The following is a 14,887-nucleotide window of genomic DNA, read 5'->3' as shown; positions in this document are numbered from 1 at the left end:
GTGCCAGCTAGAGGTTTTGATTACACAGACACAATTTTAGAGTTGAAAGTATACATGAGAAAACTGAATTTAGCTTTCTTATTTAGAAACAAGGCGAACATGTCAACCACGATAAGAATAAAGAAATTAAAAGTAAGTGTGTATAACCCACCACTGGATTCCACCCTTAATGTTTTTGAGGAGGCTGTGACTGAGGATTTATATGCGTTGAAAGCAAATGAAAACAAATGTTTTTTATACAGGAATCTTAGTGGGGAAGAAATAAGATTACTAGAACAGCTCAGAAACAACAGGACAATTAGAAATATGCGTCCTGATAAAGGGGGAGAGATGGTCATTTTTGATATTTTACATAATTCTCCAAAAATCATAGAGATGCTATAGGATACCAATGTATATACCCGTGTTTCACTCAATGAGGTAAATATTAGTTATCGGAGAATAGATTACTACTTGGAAAAATACCTTTTGGATGAGCATATTACACATGAAATTTACAGCTTTTTGAAAGTTAAAAATCCTACGGTGGCTACTATTTTTGGAATTCCGAAAATTCATAAGGGATTAAGTAATTTAACATTTCGGCCAAATAGTTGCAGGATAGGGGTCAAAAACTTACCCATTTGGTGTCACCATAGACTTTTGGTTAAAACAAGTTGTGAATAAAGTAGAGCACTTAGTAAAAGATTCATAGGACTTTCTGGGTAGAACAAGGGAAGAGCTTTGGGTAAATAATTTGATTTTTTTGATCATCGATGTAGTGGATTTATTCACTTGCATTCCTAGAGGGAAAGGGTTAGACATGTTTGCCAACTGTTTAAATAAAATGTCAGGTATCTCCAATGAGAAAATGAATTTAATTGTAGACTTTATGGGGGTAGTTTTAGACTACAATTATATATATTTTGAAGGAGAATACTTCAAACAAAATAATTATTATGGGAGCCTCATGTGTTCCCATATTTGCAAACTTGGACCTCCTCGACTGAGAATTAAATAAAGTCTTTAATTGTGAGTATTTCAAAATGTCAAATTATATGCAAGATTTTTGGACGACATTTTTATTATGTGGTATAGTTCCATAGATAGAATGGATGAATTTATCATGCACTTGAATTCCACTACTAGTTTTTTAAAATTCACTCACACTAGTAACCCCTTGACAATTAGTTATCTTGATACTCAGATATTCAAAACCCCATGTGGTTTTACATCTAAAATGTATAGAAAACCCACATTCAGCAACTCTTACCTTGACTATACGAGTAGTCATTCCCCACACCAAAAGGCCAGTATTGGGAAAGGCCAGATGGTAAGGGTTGCTAGGATGATATCATCAACTGGGAACCTTGACAATGAACTACAGAAAGTTGCGGAAATGTTTTATGAAAGAGGATACCCACAGGGGATGGTTCAGGAGAATGTGAATTGTTAGAAAGGAATGGGGTAAAAGATTTAAACCCCTGTTAGGAAATTTTAACATGGTAAGAGATTCCATTCAGGGAAAAAAAAAATTTTGAAAGGGCCATGATTCTGCCCTACTGGGGAAAGGCAGGGAAAGTGAAGGACATCATGGAAAAGAACTGGGCCATTCTTAGGGGAAACCCAGATTTGAAAGGGGTGGTAGGAGAGAGACCTACCTATGTATATAAAACTGGGGTAAACATTAAAGAAAGTTTTGAACAGGTGAAGAACACACATAACAAGCATGATGGTACTACAAAATGTGGATCCTGTTCACAATGCTGTTATACAGTAGATTGTAAAATGGTTGTTTTAGAAAATACCATGAAATCAAAAGTTGAATTTAAGGGTAATTGCTAAACTTTAGGTGTTATTTACCTCGCATTATGTAAAGGGTGTCCAGCATATTATGTTGGCAAAACCAAAAGGCAATTACGAAACAGGATATATGAACACATATCAGATATCCACAAAGAACAGCAACAATGCACTGTATAGGCACTCTTCAGTTTGTGGGAACTTTGAGGGGTTCCATTTTGGGATTTTGGAAAAAGTTTTAGTTAACCCTAGAGTGGGGATTACAGAAATCTAATTGAAGAAAAAGAAGTCAAGTGGCAGATCAAGCTGCAGGCAGGGCAGTGTTTTGGCTTAAATTAAGTTATTTCTGTAAAACCCCTGTTAAAACTAAGAGAGCTAGGGATAAAAGGTTACGTTAGAATTTTCATGAAGTAGGGAAGATTAATTTTAAATGCATAAAACATGGTACACGTTTATAAATGTTTTTTTTTTTTTTTTTAAGTATGTATTCTTTTAAACACGGATTGTGTCTTTAAATGGATTTATATAGTATAGTTGTGATGTCACTAACACATTGGGCTATATAAGTATGATTTTATAAAAGGTATGTATTCTGATGAAGTCCCCGTTCTGAGGGGATGAAAGCACTTAATGAATACTTAACATTTTTATAGTTTAATAAAATGTTTGATACTTGTGGAAAGGTGTGGTGAGTTCTGGCTGCAATACAATGATTTTACTACTTTTATTTTCCTTTTGGCAGTCACTGGGGTAATTGTTTAAACAGTTTTGGCGTACTTTAAGTTATTTGTATTATTGAAAAAACATGTTTCCCTTAGATGCTGTGATGTGCTTTGTAACTAGTGAGTGCCTGTCCCATATCAGACGGAGAATCGTGCGCACACACACATTTTATATATATATATATATATATATATATATATATATATATATATATATATATATATATGGTTTACTATTAAAATGTAGATGCAGTATTGTACGCCTATGAAATATTCCAACTACAGATGTTCTAATAGTTCATGTGTGTGCAAGCTAAATGATTGAATGTTATATTTGTGAATGCTGTGCATTCTCAAATATGAACGTTCGAAGGGATGTACAGAGATTGCAGTACAGTGCGATTAGGGAAATACATCCCTTTCCTCACTGGAGTGCGATCTTGGCGTTGGAATATATAGTTGGGGGGTAGGGGGGGTGCAGGGGGGCTTTCCCCCCTGCATAAAAGGGATGGTAGGTGTAGTTGATAGGGAGTTAAAGCAAGGGTGGCATAGCTGGTAAGTGCCACAAAATGTCGTGTTTGACATTTTCGGCATTAACAGCTGATTTTCTACATTAGGACCGTTCACTGTTAAGTACCATTGTTATTTTGAGTTTTGATACTTTAAGAGTATATATATATATATATATATATATATATATATATATATATATGAGAGAGAGAGAGATACACACACACATTCTACTAAGTAAGTGAAGTTCAGCTATGACTGAATGACAATGCATGGAAATTCACAGTGGCATAAGCAGAGTTGAAGATGATGGTAAACTGTGAGGGCAGATGGATTGGTGTGTGCATGTGTGGAGAAGCTGAAGAAAATGAGAAGACTCCGATACAGAAGAAGATAACGCTATCAAATGGGTCCGTACAGCAGCATCTACCATAATGTTGTTTTACGTCTTCCTTCCTTGAATTCATCAGTTCTCATGAGTTACATCGGACCCCTATAAAGGCCCCATGAGCAGCCACTGCTATCCACAAAGATAATAGGCAAGTAGGGAATGGAAGTAGATTGCTAGACCTTTCTTCCATGTCACACATGCACACTCACACCACATGCAGACCTAGGGAGAATTTAGAGTTGCCAGTGACTTTACTGCATATCTTTTGGTGGTAGGAGGTAAGTAATTGCCCAGAGAAAACTCACTTTCCTTTTCTCACAAGTCACAAGTAAATTTGAATAATTTCATATAGCTTACTATAGAGTAATGCCTCAGACAAAACATGCCACAGACCTACCACCCTTTCTTAGGATAAATGTTTTCCGACATGTAACTCCCTCTTTTTTCTTTCATCTAATGTACATATACCTGCTTTTCTAGGCCACACTTCACACCCCAGCATTTCCCATCACCATTTGGTAGCTATTCTGCACACTTTTTAGCAGCTTAATTTGCTTTCATCTATAAGGTCTCCTGAAGTGTATACAGTGCTACAGATGTGAGCCTACCAGTGTACTGAGCCGCAGAAGGATGAACATAATGTCTCCACAATACAGTCTTCTCACTATACACCGCTTCATCTTATAACTTTTCACCTCTTCCATATTACAATGACTAGCATGATTTAGCTTTTTTCCTATTCCCATCAGAAGTGTCACAGGATCGAAGTATCTGGTTTAGTGAAACTGTGGGAATCAAACACTGGACAAGCTGATGAAGTATGTTAGCAGCATCCTTAACCTTATGAGTTAACTTGTCTGACACAGGAGTGATTACTATCCCAAACTACTGCTTCGGAACGAACAGCAGCAATAAGGAGAAGGAAGACATTCTGGTTTACTTTTTGGCTCTACATTTCGACGATGGTGCTGGCAGCTAGCAATGCCTGTCTTTTTGTATCACTTTAGCAGGAAAGTTTCCATTATATCTGCAATTAATAGTGCTAAAAAACAAATGGTTTAGACATCCACAGCAAGAAAGAAAGGAAATACATAAACCTGGCAAATCAGAATACAGTTAAAAATGTTTGCTAAAATAAAAACATTTTTCTGTCTCCTCAACTACAGCCTTCAGGGGAGTAACAGATCTTTAACAGATCTTTAATATTAACCATGAGTAAAGCCATATTTATCTAAAATAATAGCTTCATTATTATGAAACTCATAAAAATGTTGTGCAACAGGATTTTCATGCTTAGTAACTTTAATGAAACAATGTTCATTTTAAAGTTCAACACCCATAACCTTGAAGCCTAAAGGGTTAATAACAATGGCTCCTGGCTAAACACTTACTAAAATTCCATAACTTATTCTTTTACTTTAAAGGTTTGTCTTAAATTTATTTAATGTTCCTGCTTTCTGCTTTTTTCCTGTATTCATTTGAAGGCTCTAGACAAATCTTTATACTTTCCATGTGATTATTCCATAAAAAAAATTATTGCCTTTTCCTTTAATAGGGCTGATTAGTGAAGTTGAGAAACAAACCTCTGGAACTTTTGGTCAAGGGTTTAACTTAAGACATTTTTTCTATCTTTAAACTATCTTTAAAGTGCCAGGGGCACTACAGATTTGTTATAGACCGTCATGCAAAGGTAATTCCAGTCTGCTCTCAATGCCAAGCTAGCCCCATATTTTTGATTTTTGGCAGCCACATACTGGACAGATACACACATACCACTGATAATAGTACAGAATTAATCCTTTTTATTAATATCAAAAGTGTAAGGTGTTATTTGCTGAGCTAACAGCTTTAGCCAAAAAAGTACAGTTTTGTACCTACCATAAATGTAGATGTTCGAAGATCCACATTGCTGCAGTCCTTACACTTGGGTAGTCCGCTGTCCTCGGTCGGCCCGAATATCAAAGTATAAGGCTGACGTCGGTCAAGGCGCATTTGACTGACATCAGGACGTCAGGGTACAAATGCGCATGACCGACGTCATATCCTCAGTCTTTTCTTGCCCCAGATGTCAGAAGACCCTAAAAATAAAGGTCAAAACCAAAAGACAGCAAACAACCAACCATCCTAGCACTAAAAATATGTACAATATATACAATATACATCATATTGACAACCCAACCCACACAACCGCCTCTAACTACAGAGGAAGGAGGGAGGTAAATTGGACTGCAGCAATGTGGATCTTGAACATCTACATTTATGGTAGGTACAAAACTGTACTATGTTCTTCATCTCACATTGCTGCAGTCCTTACACTTGGGTAGAATCCCAAAGCAGAGGTAAGGGAGGATGGCCAAACTATAAGGAAGCAGGAGCTGCCAAAATGCCCTGCAAAACAGCAGTGGCAAAACCAGCCCTGGATTTAGAGTAAAGTGGTAGGTGATAATGCCTAGAGAAAGTATGCACTGAACTCCAAGTAGCTGCCTCCAAAATATCCTTAGTTGCCACCCCTCAAAAAGCTGTCAAGTGGCAGTAGCCCTAGTGGAATGAGGCCTAATCCCAGCTGGAATCTCCTTGCCATGATGGGAATAACAGAAAGCAATGCAAAACCCAATCCACTTAGAAATAGTCTGTTTTGACACAGGCTTGCCCTGAGAACTCAAAGCAAAAGAAACAAATAACTGCTAAGACTGCCTGAACCCTTTAGTTCTGTCCAAATAATATCGCAACTGCCTGTGTACATCTAAAGTGTGCAAAATCTTTTCCCCTTTATTTTGGGGATTTGCATAAAAAGTAGGCAAATGAATAGTTTGGTTTAAAGCCACACTAGAAACCACTTTAGGCATAAAGGAAGAATTAGTACGTAAAGATACCCTATCCTTATGGAAAATTAAGAAAGGCTCAACCGCCATAAGGGCCTGCAACTCAGAAACCCTTCTTGCAGAGGTAATAGCCAACAAAAAGCAGTCTTCCATGATAAAAACTTTAATTCAGTAGTAGCTGCAGGCTCAAAAGGTTGTAGAGTGAGTTTCTCCAACACAAAATTGAGATCCCAAGCAGGAGTAGGAGCTCTTCGTGGGGTCTTATATTCTTTGCCCTCTAAGAAATTGCTTGAACAAAGGATGAGAAAACAATGGTGGGTCACAATCATAGTGAGCCGAAATTGCTGCAGCATGAACCTTAATAGAAGAGAAGGACAAACCTTTGTCCAGTAGCTCAGTAAGATATTGAAGAGCCACACTTAAATTAGGCTCAGAAACATCAAAATCCTTTGCTGCACTCCAAAATAAAAATCTCTTCCATTTATCTGCGTACACTTTCCTTGTACTAGGCCTTCTAGCTTCCAAAATAACATTCAAAATTTGCTGTGGAAGTGGAGGCCCACTATGGTTCAAAACAGAATATGCCAGGCTGTTAGGTGCAGAGAGTGAAGCTTGACATTGAGCAAATGACTGTCCTCCTGAGACAACAGGTGTGGAATCGAAGGCAAAGGCCATGGAGGCTTCCGTGCCAGGCTTCTCAGTAATGGGTACCAATGCTGTCGAGGCCAATCTGGAGCTATCAAAATCATCCTTGGCTTGTCTTGTCTGGCCTTTAGTAGTACCTTTGGGGGGAGAGGCAGAGGCGGAAAGGCATACACATGAAGATTGCTCCAATTGAAAGAAAGAGCATCCACTTTCCAAGCCGTGGGATGAAACCTTTTGTGCAAAACTTTGGCAGCTGGTGGTTTAGTGGAGAAGCGAACAGATCTATGTCTGGAGTTCCCCATGACACTGTCAATTTCTGAAATACATGAGGATCCAATTTCCACTCGTGGGGATCCATAATTTGTCTGCTCAACACATCTGCTAAGGAGTTCTGTGCTCGGCAGAAACCTTGCCTGAAGATTTAGCTGTAAACTGAGAGCAGTCTCCCACAAAATCATTGCTTGCCTGCATAGAGGATAAGAATGTGTTCCGCCTTGCTTGTTGATGTACCACATGACAGTTGTGTTGTCTGTTAGAATCAACACCTGCCCTGGAAGAAGTAAATCCTTGAAAGCTATTAATGCAAACTGGACTGCTAACATCTCTTTCAAGTTGATATGTAGATGTTGTAGTCTGGCAGGCCACTTGTCTTGTATCCACTTTCCATTCAGATGAGCTCCCCAAGCTTTGTCTGAGGCATCTGTCGTTAGAATCTGACTCGCCTCTGGCCGGGTCACAGAGAGTCCCTTGTTTAGGTGACATTCCTGAGCCCACCACAACAATTCCTTTTGAATGCAAGGTATTATTTGAATGACAGTGTCCAAATCCTGGCAGTGCTGTGTCCATACATTTTTGAGATACCATTGTAGCTTCCTCATATGCAGTTTGGCATTGGGAAGCACCAGAATACAAGATGCCATGAACCCCAAGGCTTGAAGGACTGTCCTTGCAGTCAGCCTGGACTGATGAGACAACTGATGAAAGTAAAGGGAAAGATTCTTTTGTTTGTCCGGGGTCAAAAAGGCCATCTCGGATTCTGTATTCAGTCTCACACCCAGAAAGCACATGTCCTGAGAGGGTACTAGACTGGACTTTATTTCATTCACAGAATACCCCAGGCATCTTAGCACTGCTATCACATAATCCAAATGATGAAGAAGCTCGTCCCTTCCTTGAGCCAGAATCAGGCAATCGTCCAAATAAGGATAGATCTGTATTCCTTTTAACCTGAGGAAAGCTATCACTGGAGCCAGAACTTTTGTGAACACTCTGGGTGCAGTAGATAAGCCAAAGGGCAATGCAGAGAACTGATAATGAGAAGTCCCAGCTCGAAAACGCAGATACTTCCTGCAACTCAGTCTGATAGGAACATGAAGATAAGCCTCCTTGAGATCCAAAGTTACCATCCAATGATCTTTGCCCAGCAGAGGTAAAAGCTGCTGTAACGTCAACATTTTGAACTTGGGAATGTCCAGATAAGTGTTGAGGATAGATAAGTCCAAAATTGGTCTCCACGTGTTCCCTTTCTTTGGTACTAGGAACAGGCGAGAATAAAATCCTAGGCCCACTTCTGGCATAGGGACCGGCTGTATGGCCCCTATTTGCAGTAACAGAGAAATTTGCTTGTGAGCCTCTATTCTTTGTTGAGGAGGAACGTCTGGCATGCCTTTGAAAGGAGGCAAGGTATGGAAATAAAACCTGTAACCGTGGTGTATGATATCCAATACCCATCTGTCTTGGGTAATTAAACTCCAATTTTCTTTGAAAAGTGCCAACCTTCCTCCCAAAGGTGCTGCCAGACGAGAAGGCTCTGGCAGCTGAAAAGGTAGGTCATTGGGTCTGTTTACGAAAGGACTGACCCCTGCCCTCACCCGAAGACTGTGCAGGAGAACTCCCTGTTCTAGGCCTGAAAGAGCCCTGAGCTCTGCCCCTACCACGTCTAGATCTACCCCTAGACTGGGAGTCATAAGAAGGATACGTCCACCCCTTAGTAGGCCAATTTCTACTAAACTTTGGAGGCTGAACCTGCAAAAAATCTTTAACAGCCTGCATAGACTTAGCCTTGTCTTCCATTTTCTTTAAAACTGCCTCAACAGGAGAACCAAACAACACATCAGATTGCAAAGGAGCATCTAAAATCCTTGTTTTAACATGGTCAGATAAATTCTGATCCCTCAGCCAGGCGTGCCTGCGAAGAACTGACCCAGTGGCAGCCACCCTAGACGAGGCCTGTACAGCATCAAAACCACATTGCAAAGAATGCTTACCCACCTGTTCAGAAACATGTACTAAATCTTGTAACTCTTTACAATCAATACCTTCCACCAGAGCATCAACCTTAGACTTCAATTGTGAAAGGAGATAGTTTTGGTATTTCAACATGTGAAACTGGCAATTCAAAGCCCTCATAGCTAGAGTGGAAGAAGTATAAACTTTCTTTCCCCATCTGTCCAAGGCCCTGGCCTCTTTATCTGTAGGAACCGGATTCTTGACAACAGAAGCCTTAACACCTTTAGGCCCCTGACTAACAGTTTCTGGGTCTGCCCTAGGACTCTTAAAAGATACTTATGAGCTTCAGGCACCCTGTAATACCTATCCGGTTTAACAGGAGCAGGAGGCAAAGAATCAGGATTAAGAGAAGCCTCTGTAAAACATCTTCCACCACATCCAAAACAGGAGGTATAGCCAAAGGCCTATGCTGGGGTTAAAACAAAATTCCCTAAGCCTTTTCCTGGAATCAGAGAAGTCCTGACCTTCCCACTTAAAATGCTCCCTCATGGAATGAAGAGTTTCTGAAAAAGAAAAATCCTCAGGAGGAGAAGCAGAAGGAGTAGAATCATCCACATCAGAATCAGAATAAGGAGAATACTCCTGCAAGTCTTCAGCCGAAGACTCTGAAATATCCGAAGCCTGCTCAAAACTCCCTAGCTCAGGCTCCACCCTAGGTCTCTTATCAGGAGGGGGCAAAGAACCCCTAATCAAAGTAATCAAATCTTCTGCCATTTTAAGCATATGCTTCTTGGGCACAGTTCCTGAAGAACTAGGGGTGACACCAACTGAAGCTAAACCTGGCCTGCCTCTGGGAGAAACCTTGGAAACAGAAGGAGAGGGCCTAACCGCCCTAGGAAGGGAGGGGAGTATAGTAACATGAGAAGCCCCATCAGCCTGACCTGCCTCCTGAGAGGCCACATCCTGCAATAACAAAGTCTCTCCCTGGGATCCCAAAGAAACCTCCGGTGGAACCACCGGCTCCACCGACACCTCTAAAGAACCGGCGTCCGGTACCGACGGTTCTTCTAGCCTAGGCTTAACTGCTTTGTCCTTGCGCTTCTTCGAAGAAGCGGGCGTCGGAGCATCCGACGGCATTTTATAATTGCACCACTTCCCGAAGACTAACCTGGCACAATCTAACCTTCTCTTTATAGTGCGCTTATTAAATCTAGCACAAGAGCGACACCCAACAACGTCGTGCTCAGGCCCTAAACAAGGAATACACAAAGTATGATAGTCTCTATGCGGTATCTGTTTCCCACAAGAAATACAATTATTCACTTTTTCTGACATCCGGTAAACCACTGAGGCAAGAAAAAACTAAAATATTCCCCAACGGGGTACTTAGCCAACTTTGACTCGGTCTGAAACTCCGAAATCGAAAAATTTCAGAATGCCAACCGGCACTTGCAATGCTGCTTCTGCATCGGACCATGCGGCAAAAAAGACTGAGGATATGACGTCGGTCATGCGCATTTGTACCCTGACGTCCTGATGTCAGTCAAATGCGCCTTGACCGACGTCAGCCTTATACTTTGATATCCGGGCCGACCGAGGACAGCGGACTACCCAAGTGTAAGGACTGCAGCAATGTGAGATGAAGAACATCCTTTAATACCAATAACATAGGTGTAAAATGGCACAGTGTTAGAGTGATTAGATCTGCTCCCTGTCAGTTCCACAATACAGAGTTTAGTTCTGACATTGCATATTGGAGTTTTTATGCCCTCTCTGTGTCCACACTTCATTTCTTGGCACTCTAATTTTATTCTATAACCTGTCGACATGTCTCACAGTATTAAGGCTACAAACTGGTCAGCTTATCCTGTAGTCCTGAGTATGAATCCCATACTGTATGACCCTGAGTGTTTCAAACAGCCAGCCGGTGCTCTTGGCCTGCCCCTGAAAAGAGGCACTTATAACTGTTGTTATCCATTTAACAGCGTAGGCCCAAGTACCAAAGATATGCTATTTATGATGGACGACTTCTTTAATTAAAATAGTGTTCTTAAGTTTGTACTGTAGATGTGTAAATAAGCCTATTTTGTCAGTTCTGCATTACTATCTGTTACTTAGAAGATTATGATGACATTCTTTATCCACATTTGTTATCACTCATTTCAACACTTCTAACGAGGTGCTTAAATTCCCTCCAACACAAACAGTTGCATAGCTAGTTCTTCATAGCATACCCAGTTGAGCTTGTGTGATGAGAATTGTGTTACTTGTTGTATTAGCTTATATTATTTCCATTCAGCAGTTTGAGATATAGGTGCTGGCAAATGCCAGAAGCAATATGATGTGTGTAACAGAGAACACTTGAGGTAGCAGAAATCATATGGCTTTTAAGACAAGGTGGGTAAGATGGTTTTGGTAGGGAGGTGATCCCCTAACCATCAGGATTAGCCTCAGTTTTATTACAATAAAAGATGAGTGGGTGTGTAGATTATTATTTAAGTTTGATGACCGGGGACGTCCGCTGGGCCATAAAAAACCCGTTTTCAGTGGGGGCCTGGGGAGAAAAGCTCAAATGAGTTGCATGTTACAAAAACGTACATGTTACAAAAACATAAGTATAAAGAATAAACAGTAAGTTGCCATGTAAAGCATGTAGTCATTTCACTTAGTAAGTTAGGCATACATTGAGCATTGGGAAAGAACAAGTATATTAGTATGTAAATACAGTAGTACATCAATAGTAGGGAGTAGATCTGTCCCTAGTATGGGAGAGATCATCTCAGGTCATGGTGTAAGTATAAGTAATGGTAATAGGGGTTTAATGTAGTGGAGAGTAGAAGGAGAGGAGGTTAAGCTGGAGTGCGACAAGGACATTCCCATTTTGGAGGCAGATGAGTGTATAGGTGAGACTTGAAAGTATTATGGTTAGATAGGCTGCGTAATAGGGAGGGGAGAGAGTTCCATTGCTTGGCTATGGAGAAGGATAATAGTAGTTGGCCAGGAGGACGTGATGGTTTGTGGACCTGCAGGAGATTTTGTTTTTTGGATCTAAGTGAACTGTTGGGTACATAAGGTTTTAAGGATGTGGTGAGAGAGGGGCAGTTAGCAGGTTTAAAGATGAGCTTGTGGGCTGTGGTAAGTTGTATGCATCTCGGGTAGTTGGGAAGTTCAAGCCATTTGAGGGTGTGGAGGGACCGGCAGTGGTGGGATGAGTTTTTTGAATTGGTTGCAAATTTACATATTTTGTGGTAACAGGATTCGAGCTTGAATCGTAGACCAATCTGGAGATTGGTGAACAAGGGAGTGCCATACATGAGAGAGGGGAGAAGAAAGGTGGATGTGAGATTTTGTCAGGTTAAGGGGCTGAGATGGTGGTTGTGTCTGTAGAGGAGGCCTATTGTTTTGTTGGGTTTTCATAATTGAGGAGTGAATGTGGGCATCAAATTTTAGGTCTTCATCAATGATGATGCCTAGAAGTTTAGTACTGGGAACAATTGCCAGGGGGGGGGGGTGTTTTGGCTATGTATGGTGAATGAGGTATTGGTATTTCTGGTAGGAGGAAAAATCATTAGCTTAGTTTTATTTGCGTTTAGAGACTGATGGTTGGATTGCATCCAGGTTTCTGTTTTGGAGAAGGCTAGCTGGGTTTTTGAAAGAAGCTCAGAGGGGGATAGGGCTGAGCAGATGACAGTGGAGTCATCTGCATATTGGATGATTGAGGAATTTGGTATGGCGTGATCGAAGTTGTTGATAAATATGTTAAAGAGCAGGGTACCAAGAACAGAACCTTGTGGTATGCTGGTGGGTGTAGGTAGGAAGAGAGAAGTTGATGTTTTCTACTGCACAGCTTGTTGGCGGTCAGACAGGTAGCTGGAAAACCAGGCTATGATGGTGGAGGAGAGATGTAGGGTAGAGAGTTGGTGGAGGAGAGATGTAGGGTAGAGAGTTGGGATAAGAGTAGGGTGTGACAGATGGTGTCAAAGGCCTTTGAGAGATCTAGAAATAGTGTAGATACGAATTTGCCAGAGTCACATTCTAGGTTGATTGTTTCAAGAAAGGAAAGAAGGGCAGTCATGGTACTGTGGCCATGGCTGAAGCCATGTTGAGTGGGGGAGGGGAGATTACTTAGGGTTAGGTATAGCATGAGTTCAGTCCGGATAGTTTTTTCTAGTATTTTAGAAAGAGGAGAAAGGATGGCAATGGGCCTGAAATTAGTAACATCTGTGGTTTTGCTGCCATTGTGGAGAGAGAGGATGTAAGCATGGCACCAGATATATGAAAACGTAGGATTCTTGTAAGGATCTATTTATAAGAATAGAAATGGGACAGGCTATGCTGTCTGCTGATTGAGGAAGGTTGTTGGGAGATGTGAGGTGCATTGTGATAGGGTTTGAGTTTGAGGACAAGTCTTTTTATTGTACTTGTGGGGATTAGAGTTAGGTTGAATGGGAAGGTTAGTAGGTAGGTGGCTGGGGCTGGAGGGGATAGGGTTGGCAGGGGGATATGGGAAAGAGGTGGATAGTTTTGCAATACAGTCCATGAAGAAGGAGTTGAATTGGATGGTAGTTTCGAGGTTGGGATTTGGACAGGGGTTTTCTTTGTTACCAGGGTGCAGAATGGAAGAGGTCGAGTCCCAGAATTTTTTAGGATTAGTTGAGTACATGGATTGAAGTTTGGAGAAGTGGGTTTTGCAGTCTTTTATTAGTTTCTTTTGTAGAGTTCTGAGTTTTTTTTTTTGTTTTTGATATTGTTTCCATTTTTTGTCTCTTTGGTGCACAGCAGCATAGAGCCAAGGAGAGAAAGCCCACAGAAATCAGTCAATGGCTGGGACTCTAAGTGAGCTGGTGTCTAAGCCAAGAGTATGGCAAGTGATTTCAGCAGTTGTAAGGGAAGCCTAAGAATGTTGTGTTATAATATGAGACATGAGAAGCTGATTACATTTTACGTAACAGATTTGGAAAGTGAAGTATCCCTGGGTCCTGCGGAATAGCTGTAGCTGGTATGAATAAGCATCCCAAGAGTACTGGGACAATAGCATTGCTGTGTCGGACATAACCAGTATTCACAAGCACTAATGTACCACAGTTTCTGATTACATATACATGCTGCATGTTCAGTGAATATCATATATATAACACTGGCACTGCAATTTGCTGGATGCTCTTTTAATTGTAAATTGAATTTTAGTTATGAAGAGGTTTCTTTAAGATGGGAAGAGAATGAAAGTGTGAGAATACAATCCCAGATGGATACTGCCACTGACTAAGAACATTTTTACTGAAAAAGATTACAATGAAAGGTTGACATGACAACATGGCAAAAATCATCAGTAAGGAAAGAAATTCAGCATTTCTTTTCTTTCAAGGACAAAATAAATTGCATTTAGAGCTTTAAGGTCAGTGGTGACAAAAATAGTTTAATTAAGAAAAACACAGGAATCATATCTGATGATAGCAAAGTACAAGTAAAATACCAAAGATATAAAATGTTAGCTAGGGATGTTGAGCAAAACTGAAAAAGTAGACGTTTGAAGAAATATATTTCTCCAGAATTAAAATGATTTTAAGGAACGAAAGTCACATATTTTTAAAAATCTAAAGTTTTATTTTAATGTAGATATCCCATGACATGCTTAATATAGTGTTACTATTAATTTTATATGATCAGTGTGCCATAATATCTCTGAGAGGATCCCACAACACTGGGGACTACTCCCCAGCCACGTAAACCAAAGCCTAACCCTGTCCATATTCATGCTCAACTTGGATTTGTGGATGGGAAACAGA

At 40.5% G+C, this 14,887-nt stretch overlaps 1 protein-coding gene across 1 annotated transcript in view; it reads right to left on the bottom strand.

The window, feature by feature from the left end:
* LOC122808789 (A-kinase anchor protein 13-like) overlaps nt 1-14,887 on the bottom strand; it is a 1,176,608-nt gene that overhangs the window by 956,594 nt on the left and 205,127 nt on the right. The gene's annotated exons all lie outside the window — the stretch shown is intronic.

The sequence above is a fragment of the Protopterus annectens genome, chromosome 8.part0, assembly GCF_019279795.1.
Source record: "Protopterus annectens isolate FY-2018-M chromosome 8.part0, PAN1.0, whole genome shotgun sequence".
NCBI lineage: Eukaryota > Metazoa > Chordata > Ceratodontiformes > Protopteridae > Protopterus > Protopterus annectens.
The sequence above is the reverse complement of the archived record's forward strand: the minus strand, read 5'-3'. Positions and strand labels throughout refer to the sequence as shown.